The sequence below is a fragment of the Podarcis muralis genome, chromosome 2, assembly GCF_964188315.1.
Source record: "Podarcis muralis chromosome 2, rPodMur119.hap1.1, whole genome shotgun sequence".
Taxonomy (NCBI): Eukaryota; Metazoa; Chordata; class Lepidosauria; order Squamata; family Lacertidae; genus Podarcis; species Podarcis muralis.
In genome coordinates, this window is record NC_135656.1 from 103,329,234 (window position 1) to 103,344,321 (window position 15,088).

The 15,088-nt window shown below is 44.1% G+C and overlaps 1 protein-coding gene across 1 annotated transcript in view; it reads left to right on the top strand.

The window, feature by feature from the left end:
• Positions 1-15,088, top strand: part of FAM107A (family with sequence similarity 107 member A) — a 66,995-nt gene that overhangs the window by 16,619 nt on the left and 35,288 nt on the right. The window contains exon 2 of the mRNA XM_028719588.2: positions 11,839-11,902. The gene's annotated coding sequence lies outside the window, so the exon portion shown is untranslated. The remainder of the gene's footprint in view (positions 1-11,838; positions 11,903-15,088) is intronic.

Here is a 15,088-nt window from a genome sequence, read left to right on the forward strand (position 1 = left end):
ACAATTATCATATGATTAATACTTAGCGTAGGAGAGCAGAGCAGGCATAAAGCTTTGACAATGGCATGGCATGCTCTCTTTCAGGAGAGCCCTAAAGCGAGGAACCTGTGTGGAACACACATTTTGCCACTGGCAAAAACGTAGCGGCAGGGAAAAGACAAATGAAGAGAAAGAAATGTTGCCAAACGTGTGCTTCTGCTGCTCCACTACTGAAACAGAACTGAAATGAAATTTCAGCAAATTTCAGAAAGCAAAAACAAATCTAGAGATGCTTATAAAACTCTCTCATAACACACACACACACACACACACACACACAGAGAGAGAGAGAGAGAGAGAGAGAGAGAGAGAGAGAGAGAGAGAGAGAGAGACGCATATACACAATTTGCTGGCAAAGAAACATGAGCTATTGAAAAGTTTGCTGATACAATATTCCTTACACCTGATAGGAACTTAGGAAGCTGTATTATACCAAGTCAGGTCATTGGACCTCCTAATTCAGTATTGTCAACACTGATTGGCAGCGGCTCTTGATAATTCAGACAGGGGAAATTCCCAGCCAGACCTGGAAATTGAATATGGGACCCTCTGCCTCCTCCCGTGTGCAGAGGAGGCCAACCAAGATGATCAAGGGTCTGGAAAACCAATCCTTATGAGGAACTGTTGAAGGAGCTGGGTATGTTTAGCTTGCATAAGAGGAGACTGACAGGAGATGTGATAGCCATCTTCAAGTATCTTAAGAGCTGTCACATGGAAGATTGAGCAAGCTTGTTTGGACTCGAACCAGTGGCTTCAAGTTACCAAAAAAAAGGAGATTCTGACTAAAGATCAGGAAGAACTTTCTGATAGTAAGAGCTGTTTCAGAGTGGAATGGACTCCCTCAGCGGGTTGTGGACTTTCCTTCCTTGGAGGATTTTAAGCAGAGGTTGGGTGGCCGTCTCTCATGGATACTTTAGTTGAGATTCCTGCATTGCAAGGGGTTGGATTAGGGTGACCCTTGCAATTCTATGAAGCAGGTGCTCTACCCCTGAACTATACAGGAGAAATACAGGAGAAATGGTGGGGATACTGCTACCTCCCCTGGCATTTGCTGCCTGAGGCAGTCGCCTCACGCTGCCTAAATGTAGGGCTGGCCCTGTCTTTCATGCACACTTGCCACATTGCAGGTGGCAGGGAGACAATAAACTAAGCCTCAACTGTTGGTAAAGGTAAAGGTAAAGGAACCCCTGACCATTAGGTCCAGTCGTGACCGACTCTGGGGTTGCGGCGCTCATCTCGCTTTATTGGCCGAGGGAGCCGGCGTTTGTCCGCAGACAGCTTCCGGGTCATGTGGCCAGCATGACCAAGCCGCTTCTGGCGAACCAGAGCAGCGCACGGAAACGCCGTTTACCTTCCCGCTGAAGCAGTACCTATTTATCTACTTGCACTTTGTGCTTTCGAACTGCTAGGTTGGCAGGAGCCCCGTCGCAGGGATTCGAACTGCCGACCTTCTGATCGGCAAGCCCTAGGCTCTGTGGTTTAACCCACAGCGCCACCTGGGTCCCTCAACTGTTGGTAGGCAGGCAATAATAATAATAATTTATTATTTATACCCCGCCCATCTGGCTGAGTTTCCCCAGCCACTCTGGGTGGCTCCCAATCAAGTGTTAAAAACAATACAGCATTAAATATTAAGGGCTGCCTTTGGATGTCTTTTAAAAATAAGATAGCTGCTTATTTCCTTCACATCTGATGGGAGGGCGTTCCACAGGGTGGGCGCCACTACCGAAAAGGCCCTCTATCTGGTTCCCTGTAACCTCACTTCTCGCAGTGAGGGAACCGCCAGAAGGCCCTCAGCCCTGGATCTCAGTGTCCGGGCTGAACGATGGGGGTGGAGACGCTCCTTCAGGTATACAGGACTGAGGCCATTTAGGGCTTTAAAGGTCAGCACCAACACTTTGAATTGTGCTCGGAAACGTACTGGGAGCCAATGCATATCTCTCAAGACCGGTGTTATGTGGTCCTCGTGGCCACTCCCAGTCACTAGTCTAGCTACTGCATTCTGGATTAATTGCAGTTTCCGGGTCACCTTCAAAGGTAGCCCCATGTAGAGCGCATTGCAGAGTCCAAGCGGGAGATAACTATATATATTTGGTCCCAGATTACTTAGGGTTGTGATCCGAAGCACACTGACTAAGGGGTAATTCTTTGGAGTTAAAGATCTGACTGGGACAAACCCTGTTATGCTGAATTCGTATTTTCCATAATTTGTATACGGTGTTTGTTTGATAATGTGTGGTTTGCTATGCCTAATAAAGGATTGATTGATTGAGTAATTCTGCCATTTAAGTACAATTTCAGAGTAAACGTGGACAGGATCGTGCTGTAAAAAAACAACAACCGTAATCTTGAATTAAGCCTGGAAAGAGTTCACTAACCATTAAAGTAGAAAGAGGCTCACCTCTAATAAAATGCTCCAATCGTTACCATTATATAATAAGTCAATTTCCAAGCCCAAAAGCTGGGAGGTTAAAATATCTACCTCAAACATAAGATATTGTTCATCTCCCCTTAGCAGGAAATACATTCAATACACTTTCACACGCGCAGAACACACATATCCTGGGAGTACCGTATATTTTATTAGATTCAGTGTAATATCCTGATTTGATGCTAGTTAATTAACTTGCTCCTGAGAAAGACGAGCCAGCTATGATTCAGTGCAACGGTTTTAACCAGATGACTCGGTGGTGTCACGCCACCTCACGTCATGCTGTATTTCTCTCCACAGGAAATTTGAAATGTTAGCTCTCAGAAAAACAAGTCGCAAGATCGATTTGATAGAAGTGAATCATAAAATGGCCAAGTGCTCCCTGCACACACCATTTTCCTTGTGCTTTAGTAGCTCTGCCATAGGTCAGCCCTGTTAGTATTTTTAAAAAAAAAATCTATGCCACCCTTCCACATTTATGTGGCACACAAGATAAAAAATAGAGATAGATGATAGATAGATAGATAGATAGAGAGAGAGAGAGAGAGAGAGAGAGAGAGAGAGAGAGAGATGAGAGATAGATGATAGATAGATAGATAGATAGATAGATAGATAGATAGATAGATAGATAGATGATGATGGATAGATAGATGATAGATAGATAGATGATAGATAGATAGATAGATAGATAGATAGATAGATAGATAGATAGATAGATAGATAGATAGATGATAGAGATGATAGATAGATAGATAGATAGATAGATAGATAGATAGATAGATAGATAGATAGATGATAGATAGAGATAGATAGATAGATGATAGAGATGATAGATATAGATAGATAGATAGATAGATGATGATAGATAGATAGATAGATAGATAGATGATAGATAGATAGATAGATAGATAGATAGATAGATAGATAGATAGATGATAGATAGATGAGAGAGAGAGAGAGAGAGAGAGAGAGAGAGAGAGAGAGATGATAGATAGATAGATGATAGATAGATAGATAGATAGATGATAGATAGATGATAGATAGATAGATGATAGATGCTTTTATATTTGTTGGAAGCCACCGAGAGTGGCTGGGCCAACCCAGTCAGATGGGCAGGGTACTACTACTACTACTACCACCGCCATATTTTTCTCTCTATAAGACACACTTTTCTCCTCCTAAAAAGTAAGGGGGAATGTGTGTGCATCTTATGGAGCGAATGCAGGCTGCGCAGCTATCTCTGAAGCTGCGACAGCCATGCAAAGCCTCTTGATCGCAGCAGGATAGCCACACTTAGGTTCTTCGCTGAAGGGGCTGCGCAAAGCGGGGGGAGAAATGGAAGGGGCCCCTTCCATTTCTCCTCCCGCTTTGCTGGAGAGGCGATGCGCAGAGAGGGAGAGAATATTTTTTTTCTTCTTCTCCTCTAAAACTAGGTGCATCTTATGGTTGGGTGTGTCTTACAGAGCGAAAAATACGGTAATTTGCAGCAATGAAATCATTAGTTTTAACAGTTTAAAAGCCTGATAAAGTAAGACCTTCACCTGCATCGGGCAAGTCTTCCAGGGGGCAGAATTTCATTAACAGGGAGCCAAAACTAAGAAGTCCCTTTCCTCAGATATCACCCACCTCACTTGTGGCAGCAGGAGCACTCAGAGAAGCACCTTCACAGGGGAGCTAGGGGGCCTAGCTCCTCCTAAATATTCTCTGCTCCCCTCATTTTTCTACATACGAATTATTAAATCAACCAGAAAGCCTTTGTTTGAAAGGTCCTTTGTCGTGGTATCTTCTCTCTCTCAGGAAGCCAAGCAAGCCATCCATACCTCCCTAGCCAGCTTGCAGCAGTGTGTGTGTGAGGGGGGTGGATTTGGTTTATATTTCATTTATTTGACCACAAGGCAAGGCAGGGGCATTGAGCAGGAGGACTCAGCAGCACATCTTTCCCCCTAGAATGGCTAGCAATCCTATACTCCCAGGGTTGTATTGAACTCACTCCTACTCAGAGTAAACCCACTAAAACTGATGAATCTTAGTTTGTCATGTCTATTAATTTCAGTAGGCCTGAGGTAGCAGTTCCCCCCTTGTTGGAAATGTAAAGAAACTGAAGGTACATTCTTTCACCTTTGGTGGACGTGCCCAAGGATTAAGGCTTTTTGGGAGATGATATATAATGAAATGAAAAAGGTATTTAAATATACCTTTCTGAAGAAACCAGAGGCCTTTCTTCTGGGCATGGTCGGCCAATTGGTGTTAAAGAAGGACAGAACTTTTTTATGTATGCTACAACAGCAGCGAGAATACTTATTGCAAAGTACTGGAAGACACAAGATCTACCTACCCGGGAAGAATGGCAGATGAAGTTGATAGACTATATGGAGTTGGCGGAAATGACCGGCAGAATTCGAGACCAGGGAGAAGAGTCGGTGGAAGAAGATTGGGGAAAATTTAAAGTATATTTACAGAAATATTGTAAAATTAATGAATGTTAGGAGGTTGTTGGAAAGAAGGTATTGGGCTTTAGTAGAAATGTTACTAAGAATTAAGTAAGAAATAGATCGACCATGGTTAAAGTGTAAAATTTAAGGTTAAATTGCGTTAAGAAAAAGTTGGGATTTAAATTGGTGAAAAAGGGAAAGGACTTGCTGAAATAATTAATTGAACTGGAATGCAAAGAGGGAGGTTCGAGGAAGTCAAGGAAATAAGCAATTGTAAAATAAGGATATGAAAACATGGGTTTTTTCTTTTTCTTTTTTAAATGTTTGTGTTTTTAAAATGTTCTTTGTCTTTTTGCTGTTTTTGCTTTTCTTTTTCTATATTTTTTTCTGTCTTTTTTATTGTATCTTTTTATTGTTTGTTCCTGGTTTTGTTTTTGCTTTTTGTATTTGTTAAAACTTTAATAAATATTTATATATATATAAAAAAAAGAGGTAGCAGTTCCCTCCCCACAGCTGGCACCTCCATTGTGTAGTTTTTGCCGAATACTGAACACAAACCTCGTCGTACAGTAATTCAGATACCAGTTCAGTATATTCCACTATAGTGGGGAAGACTGTGACTGAATGGCCTGTGTGCCTGCTCAGTTGCCCTGGTGCATAACTGTTGATGGGCAACTTCACTTCTGGTGTTTATTTGGCCTTTAAACCAGAATTGGACCAGGCAGCCCTTCAAACAGAAGAATCTCCCAAGTAGGCCACACACGGCCACTTTAGTAACCAGCTGTTTAAGAATTGGTAAGATACGATTCCACCTGTTGGTCCTAGCTTTGCAGTAATACATACCAGAGATGTAAATACCAATTGGTTTAATTAGTTTGGATAATTAACTGATTACTTAATTGCAGAATAAAAATGGATCTATAACCAGATGTAAACAAGGATGGGGCTCCCTTTCGATTTGTCTAAGAGATGGAGTTTTAGTTGAAATCCCCAGAATGTCCCGCTTTTCCTTAGGACGTCCCTATTTTCATCGGAGAAATGTTGGAGGGTGTGGAGTTATGTGACCCCTGAGCCAAGGAGATGAAGTACAGCCATTAGAAGACATCTGAAGGCAACCCTGTGTGGGGAAATGTTTGATGGGGTTTTGTTTGGTTTTGTTTTTTTAGTATGTTGGAAGTCGCCCAGAGTGGTTTGGGCAACCCAGTCAGATGGGTGGGGTTTGAATAATAAAATTGTCGTTGTTCAACAGAACATCCCTATTTTCATTGACAGCATCTTAAAGAGCAGATACATCACCTTGCTGACAAAGGTCCGTATTGTTAAAGCTATGGTTTCCCAGTAGTGATGTATGGAAGTGAGAGCTGGACCATCAAGAAGGCTGATCGCCAAAGAATTGGTGCTTTTGAATTATGGTGCTGGAGGAGACTCTTGAGGGTCCCATGGACTGCAAGAAGATCAAACCTATCCATTCTTAAGAAAATCAGCCCTGAGTGCTCACTGGAAGGACAGATCGTGAAGCTGAGGCTCCAATACTTTGGCCACCTCATGAGAAGAGAAGACTCCCTGGAAAAGACCCTGATGTTGGGAAAGATGGAGGGCACAAGGAGAAGGGGACGACAGAGGACAAGATGGTTGGACAGTGTTCTCGAAGCTACCAGCATGAGTTTGACCAAACTGCGGGAGGCAGTGGAAGACAGGAGTGCCTGGCGTGCTCTGATCCATGGGGTCACGGAGAGTCAGACACGACTAAGCGACAACAAATTTTCACTTGAGAAATGTTGGAGGATATGCTAGCAGTTCCCAAAGTACTTTGGGGGAAGTGTTAATGGTGTGGATGTGATCTTCATTTACATAAACAAGATTAGTTTCTATGTTGCAGAAAGGCGTTTTTGTGTGTGTGCGCTTTTTGCAAGCAATGTGTATATTTCCTTTCAATATGTGGTCTGAAACAGATAAAAAGGAAACGGCCGTGAGATGTCCTCCTCCACGGAAGCAGCTGTTCTCATTGTGCTGAGATATTTAATATAGATACAAACAGGGACAGAAGCAGTACGCAGTGTCCCTTTTAGCCAACAAGCATTATTTGACGAGCTAAGTGAGACCCTGCATTCTACTTGCGGGCAAAAAGAAAAAGTCTGAACAAAGGGAAAGCGTGCATCTGCTTTGTCACAATATTTGGTGTCCGTTTTTATATCACAAATATCCATAGTCAGTAACTAGGAGACCTTGGGGACAAATCCACCTCCTACCCACTAAGTGTTGCTGCATCGACTCCAGTTGCTGTCATCAGTGCTGTTTTTCCTTAAAAAAATTAAATGTTTAGGGGTATTCTCATTTTCCTACTCATATTGAAATACTGCCCCTCAATGAAGCCAAACTTAGATTCATAAAATGTTTAGGGGCATGCGTAACCCCCAGGGAAAAAGCACTGGCTGTCATTAAAAACAAAAGAGGGGATATTGAAGTAGAGGCAGTGTAGCAATGGAATGACCTCCCTTCTGAGATGTGTCTTACCACAACACTGCTTCTGCTTCACCTACAAGTGATGACACACCTTTCTGCCCAGGCTTTTGGGGAGGGTTCAGGTGCATGGATGGAATGAGAGTGTCTTGTTTGAAGAGTCTGGATTTGATATCCCGCTTTATCACTACCCGAAGGAGTCTCAAAGCGGCTAACATTCTCCTTTCCCTTCCTTCCCCACAACAAACACTCTGTGAGGTGAGTGAGGCTGAGGGACTTCAGAGAAGCGTGACTGGCCCAAGGTCACCCAGCAGCTGCATGTGGAGGAGCGGGGAAGCGAACCCGGTTCACCGGATTACGAGTCCACCGTCCTTAACCACTACTTTTTAATAATCTGCTGTTTCATTGCAGATTTTTACAATGGTACTCGCTTAATTTTGCATTTTTTAATTTTTTTTATTTTGATGCACATGTGCTTCCTTCCTGGGACCGTCAGGAGGAGAGTAGATAATAAACTCCTCAGGAGTGAGTGAGACTTGGGGTGTTGGCCCATCAGTTTCCACCTCCTTCTCAAAATGCCACTCTGGCAAAAAAAAAAATTAGTTACTGACCCTGGAAATTTTGAATTGAGAGGGATTGGATAGGAATGTTTTAACTAACTAAGTAGAAGCAAACAGGCAGGGAGCAAGTAAAGACACAAAGGAATTGCAGGATCAGGAAGGAGCTCACAGAAGAGGCAGGAGCAAGGCAAAGCCATGGAAAAAACAATCTGGGCAGATTCCAGATTATACCTTATATAGAGACAAGGTAGCATAGTGGTTAGAGTGTTGGACTAGGAATGGGGAGCCCAAGTTGAAACCTCCCCTCAAGCATGAAAAATACTAGATTAAAAAGAATGGACCTTAAATTCCTCATAAGAACAGTGGAATATAATCCAAGAGCAAGAGCGTCCAACCTAGGATGGCTGTGAGCCTATGCTAGAGAGGGGGGTCCTCTATTTGAAGGTCTGTCTAGTCCAAATATCAATCAAAGGACCATAAGAAGGAAGACAGAGATGCTGAAGCAACCAATCATCACTTAGCACCTGGACAGCGGACAGTGCAGTCACCTACTTATAGTCTTCCCCACTATGGTGAGATGCATTGCATTTCGATTTGAATTATAGTAATAGTTTATACATTTACTTCTATACTAGCACACACAGGATTTATGCAAATTGGGGCTCTCAGTTTTTAGCGAAGCATCATAAAAAAGAGTTATTTTATGGCAGTGCATAAGTGAGCATCGCCCAAATGCCAACCTCTGCTTTCTAGTTCCTTTTACAGGTGTTTCCGGTGGGCAGGGGGTTTATTCCCAGGCCGTGCAGTTAGTTCCAGCCGTACTTAATCCAGCCTCAGAAGGAGAGGCCTCAGGCTTGAAGGAGCAGTGAGAAAGTAAGGGGGGGAATAAAGAGGGAGAGAGGAGGCGGTTGAGTGTTGAAACAAACTAGGAAGTGTCTTCCAGAGCTCCGCAACTGTCGAGGAGCAGGCCTCCCCATTTACTTATCACATTTATAACACCACATTTGTCCTCCAAGGAGCTCAGGGTAGTATAAATGGTTCTCTCCCCCCATTTTGTCCTCACAACAACCCTGCGTGAGGTAGGTTTGGCTAAGAGAGAGTGATTGGCACAAGGTCCCTGAGTGGGGATTTGAACCCAGGTCCCAGTCTGACACTCTTAACCAGGGGTCAGCAACCTTTTTCAGCCATGGGCCGGTCCACCATCCCTCAGGCCATGTGGTGGACCAGACTATATTTTTTTTGGGGGGGGGGGGGAATTGAACGAATTCCTATGCCCCACAAATAACCCAGAGATGCATTTTAAATAAAAGGACACATTCTACTCATGTAAAAACATGCTGCTCATGTAAAACCATCCGTGGACCGGATTGAGGAGGTGATTGGGCCGCATCCAGCCCACAGGCCTTAGGTTGCCTACCCCTGCTCTTAACCAATGCACCACACTGCCTTTCCGGTGTGTGTTCCCTCACGCGGAAGTTACCTATGAGTTCCCTTCGTATCACCAGATAAGAAGAGCACTCTGCGCCTGTGACGTTAGCTCGCATAATTCCTCCGATTTGAAAAGAAACTTTTATGGAACGTTCCATGCCTGGCAAATCAGCAAGGAGAAAGGGCGGAGGGGAGTTTGGCCAAGGTTGCTGCTGCTGCCATCTTGGGACCGAGCAGTATTCATGTTACAGCGTCTCAAGATATCAAGTGCAAGAATCCCAGTCTCTCAAGTACTATCGCAGGAAGGAGAAGTCCTCTGACTATGAAAAGCATTGTCCGAAGGAGCAGCACCAGATAAACATCACCTAGCAACCAGCAGCGCTGACACACAGTAACCTTCAGGGAGCCCTGGAGAAACACAAAGGCTTTTTGTGCAGAAGCCTTTAAGAGCATAGGTTGGGATTATTTTCCTAATTTAGGTGCCAAATTGGGGTCTTAGCTCGCACAACTTCTGGGGGGAAAAACTGGTTTTGGATGTGGAAACCCACCCCTGTTAAACTCTCTGCTCGGGGTTAAACGGGTCGAGGTAACATTCCTCGCTTTGAAGTGGTTATCCCGTGTAAATAAGTAGAATTAATCCAGTGTATGGAAGGATGAGAATTAAAGCTTCCTCTTTCTCATGTTACTGACAGGGGCTGTGGGTGACCAACACATCTGGTGAGATACAGGTATTGTTCACGCCAGCTCCACACCCCAATAATCACATTTACAGGGGGGGGGGGCACACACCACCACACACATTATAAATAGAAAGCCCTCCATTTGATAGTAAACTACTTTTGGGTTAAGCAAAGACTTCTTAGTACAAGAAGTTGGGCCTACAACAAAATACTGCAGCATGGAGTATGCCTGTTCGTTTCTTCTCAGCCAGCCAGTCCCTTTTTTCAGATCACTCCATTCCATTCCACTATTCTGCCATCGCTGTTTTCTGTTCCTCTTCCTCCACAGAGATACACACATGTTCTGTGACTTCTGGACATGCTGATTCCCCATTGGGCTGTTGGGAGGGTTCCCCCCTTGGGCCTTCTTTCCTCCCAAGACTTCTCTACCTCCCAAATACTTTCCTTGTGTGTGGATGGTGCAGTTTTGGCCATCTCACTGGGCCCAGGCTTTTCCTGCCCCATAAGGTTAGATGTTTCTGTACGTGTTTGATTCCTCCGACTTTTATATGTTTCAAATGTGTATCTATATCGCTGTTTTACTGGTTTTCAGTTTTGTTTTTTGTTTCACTGTTAAATCGTTTGTTTTAAACTGTGCACTGCTTAGCTGTTTGGTTTTTTTAAAAAAATATTAAGAGGTATATGAAAGCTTTTAAGTAAAAAAAAATGAAAGGCACATGGGAAATGAGTTTGTTGTCGGTATACATGACGGCAAACCAGCTGCAAGCTTCTCCCTAATATTTTGGTTCCATGCCAGGGAATTTTTGCAAAAATAAAAGCTGCAATCCTAAACAAACTTGCTAGGCAGCAAGCCCCGTTGAACACTGCAAGATGTACTTCTGAGCAAACATGCATAGGGTTGCACTATGAAGCTGTGATTCTCAACTCACCCATAGGAGACTAAACCGCACCGACCAGAGTGCAACCTCTGAGTCAACATATTTACTAGTGCACTTTAACTCAGGTGCATAACTTCTATTCACAACTCGGAATTCACACTTAGCAGAGCAGATACATCATTTGTATACCTTAGGGCAGGGGTAATCAGTGTTGTGATCTCCAGATGTTGTTGAACCACAGTTCCCATCAGCCTCTGCCAGCATCAGTAATGCTAGCTGGGGCTGTTGAGAGTAGAAGTCCAACAGCTGGAGATCACTATACTTACTACTCCTGAATTAGGGTTTCAACTTTTGATTTACTTGAATGAAAGCCCTGTAAAGCCCTACATGGCCCTGCAGATGTTAGAGCCTGATTTAGAATAATAAAACACAAAAAACCAACCATTAAAAAAAATTAAACATTGATAGACTTAAAACTATATATATATATATATATATATATATATATAAAATCTATTAAAACCATACAAAACAGCATGGCACCAGTCCTTTCATTAAAAGCAGATAGTTCTCAAAAGCCTGATGGAATAAGAACAACTTTAGCTGCTGGTGCAAGGGCAACAAGGAGGGAGCCAGTCTAGCATCTCTAGGGAGGGAGTTACAAATCTGGGAGCAGCCACCGGGAAGGCCCTGTTCCTTGTCCCTACCAAGTGTGCCTACCAAGGCATACTCATTTGAGGGGATACGGTCTTTTAGGTAGCTTTCCTTTCCCCACCTCCCCATTACATCCCCCAAAAATTCTTAGATCTAGCAAGAACATCCTATAACATTTGGATCAAGCTCTTACCATAACAATGCAAGGAGGAGGCTACAATTCAAAGGTTTAAATAAATGTAAACTAAACAATAAAATTCTTTCCCTTTTTCCTAGAAAGAATACTCCCTCCAGCCCAAGTGTCACAAGGAAAACGGGAATCATGTTATCAATGGCTCAGGTGAGTGTTTGAGATAACTACGAGCCCAGGTAATGGGGACTGCTTCTGTAGCTGGGCCAAAATTTCTGAGACTTTTTCTTCACATAAGTGTCCTGCCCCCTTCAGAACTTTGGATGTAGTGTTATACTGAGCCAGACCATTGTTCCATCTAGCTGAGCATTGTCAAACCTGACTAGGAGTGGCCTCGCCAAGGTTTGAGAACATAATGCTGAATGCCTCCTCAATCTCCGAATGGTGTGAGATTCCGGAGGTTCCAGGCGTGTACCCAGGGATCGATCTCCTTGGAATGAGGGACAGCAGAGACTGTGGTGTCTTTGGAATATCTGGTTTATTTATACCTATATGAAACCTGAAATATACTCGGAGTCCTGTAGTGATTTCATGCTCTTTATTGCAGCTTGTAAAACAGTGATTGATTTGCCCCCCAAACCTCAGGCTTTTATATACATTATTTACACAATGAGTCCCGTCCGATTGGCTGATTCTGCTTCCCTCCTGAAGCCTGATTGGTCTTTTCGTGCAGGCCAATCGGATGTTGCATTCTACGATCCTACCAGCCTAATAGGCTGGTTAACTTAAGCTTGTTGCATTCTAGGATCTTACTTGCCTTACTTGCCTATTGTTCTAGGATCCAAGGTTAGTACATAACAGAACCTGAGCCTACAGTGCAGGGGCTCACAGCATTAACACCCCAAGAAGGCCCTTCTTCTCCCATAGCCACAATCTTGGATTCAAGCAAAAATCAAGCATGTCTCCCTTCTTACGCTTCTGCCTGCGGCCTGCTTCCAGTTCAGCTCTCTCTCTCACACTGCCTTTTGTCTTTCTCGCTACCAGCCAGGCGAGGGAGGGAGACCCACCCATTTGCCCTTCCTTTCTTATACCAGCAATCCATACATAGTGGGAAGGTAAACGGCGTTTCCGTGAGCTGCTCTGGTTCGCCAGAAGCGGCTTAGTCATGCTGGCCACATGACCCAGAAGCTGTACGCCGGCTCCCTCGGCCAATAAAGCGAGATGAGCGCCGCAACCCCAGAGTCAGCCACGACTGGACCTAATGGTCAGGGGTACCTTTACCTTAGGTTGGTGGCCATCACTGCCTCCTGTGGAAACAAGTTCCATAGTTTAACTAGGTGCTGTGCATGAAGATGTGCTGTCTTTTATCTGCACTGAATCTTCTGGCGTTCGGCTTCAGAGCAGAGTGCAAGCAACCTCAGCAGAGCAGCCTTTCCAAAGTCAAAGTCCTCCATGATGTCAGATAGGCAACTTTTTCATTTTCTGTTTCTTTCAACGTAGAGGCAAACACAGAAATGTCGGCAGTGGTTTAATCCCCAATGATGCAACAAGCTGATCGATACAGAAGTGCCTCACCGCCGATTAGCGCGAGAATAAACTCGCTTTCTATCTGAAAAGGCTGGCTGCATGCAGAAGGATCCAGGTTCGCCGGAAAAGTTCTCAGGTCTCAGGTGCTCTGGACTGCCTGAAACCCTGGAGCTGCTGCATGTCAGAACAGGCAATGGAACATTGGTCTAACTCGGAAAAGACGTCATCATCTCTTCATAGGCAACTACTGACTTTGCTGTGGAACATTAAATGATGAGCTTTGGTGCTGGAAGTCCATTGGGGAGTTTCTTGAACCTTGTAGTATCATGACCTCACTCTGCCAACAAATGCTTCTGTTTATTTTAAGACATTTCACTGCTTTTCTTGGAATGATCAGTGAGGCTTGCACACACGCATAAAAGTAATGTGAAAGAGGCGCAAGGCTCTGGTGGGCCCTAGAGCCCTCACATCTCCTTTTCAAAGCTGGGAAAGCACTAACTAGGCTTTGGGACTGGCAATGACAAACCTAGACAGCATCTTAAAAAGCAGAGACATCACCTTGCCAACAAAGGTCCGTATAGTTAAAGCTATGGTTTTCCCAGTAGTGATGTATGGAAGTGAGAGCTGGACCATCAAGAAGGCTGATCGCCGAAGAATTGATGGTTTTGAAATATTGTGCTGGAGGAGACTCTTGAGAGTCCCATGGACTGCAAGAAGATCAAACCTACCCATTCTTAAGGAAATCAACCCTGAGTGCTCACTGGAAGGACAGATCCTGAAGCTGAGGCTCCAATACTCGCCAATACTCCAATGACTCGCCAGAGTGGTGTATTCTCTAGTTATCTCCCGCTTGGACTACTTCAATTTGCTCTACGTGGGGCTACCTTTGAAGGTGACTCGGAAACTGTAACTAATCCAGAATGCGGCAGCTAGACTGGTGACTGGGAGCAGCCGCTGAGACCATATAACACCGGTCCTGAGAGATCTGCATTGGCTCCCAGTACGTTTCTGAGCACAATTCAAAGTGTTGGTGCTGACCTTTAAAGCCCTAAACAGCCTCAGCCCAGTATAACTGAATGAGCGTCTGCACCCCCATTATTCAGCCCAGATACTGAGTGAGTGCCAAGGGCCTTTTGGCGGTTATCTCGCTGCGAGAAGTGAGGTTACAGGGAACCAGGCAGAGGGCCTTCTCGGTAGTGGCACCTGCCCTATGGAATGCCCTCCCATCAGATATCAAGGCAATAAGCAACTATCTTACTTTTAAAAGACATCTGAAGGCAGCTCTATTTAGGGAAATTTTTAATGTTTAATGCTGTATTGTGTTTTTAATATTCAGTTGGGAGCCACCCAGAGTGGCTGGGGAAACCCAGCCAGATGGGCAGGGTATAATAAGGATGATGATGATGATACAGTAATGGATGATGGACACTGTAGTCCAGCAATGTCTGGAGGCCACCAGCTGGGGAATGACTGCTTCACTCTCATGAGAACAATGGCAGCTAAACTTTGTACCAGTTGCAACTTCCAAATATTTTTGTCAGTGAAGGGGGAATGAAGGATGCTTCCATGTAGGAACTGATCTTTAAATGTCCCTTGGCCATTCACGTGGCATGTGAGGTATTGCAAAGCGTCATCTTCAATCGTAGGCGTAAATTAACAGAGAACATGATAAAAAGATACTTATTAAGCTCATCTCACTTCCACTCTGCAATGCAACACCTTTGCAGCAGCTGTTAACACACTTCTTTTCAGGTTAAGTGGAGGGTAGTCATTGGTTCAGAGCATGATGCTAAGCTACTGTTCAAGCTAAGCAGCAACACAGGAAAATACAGAAGGCTAGGAGACTCTTGAGAGTCCCATGGACTGCAA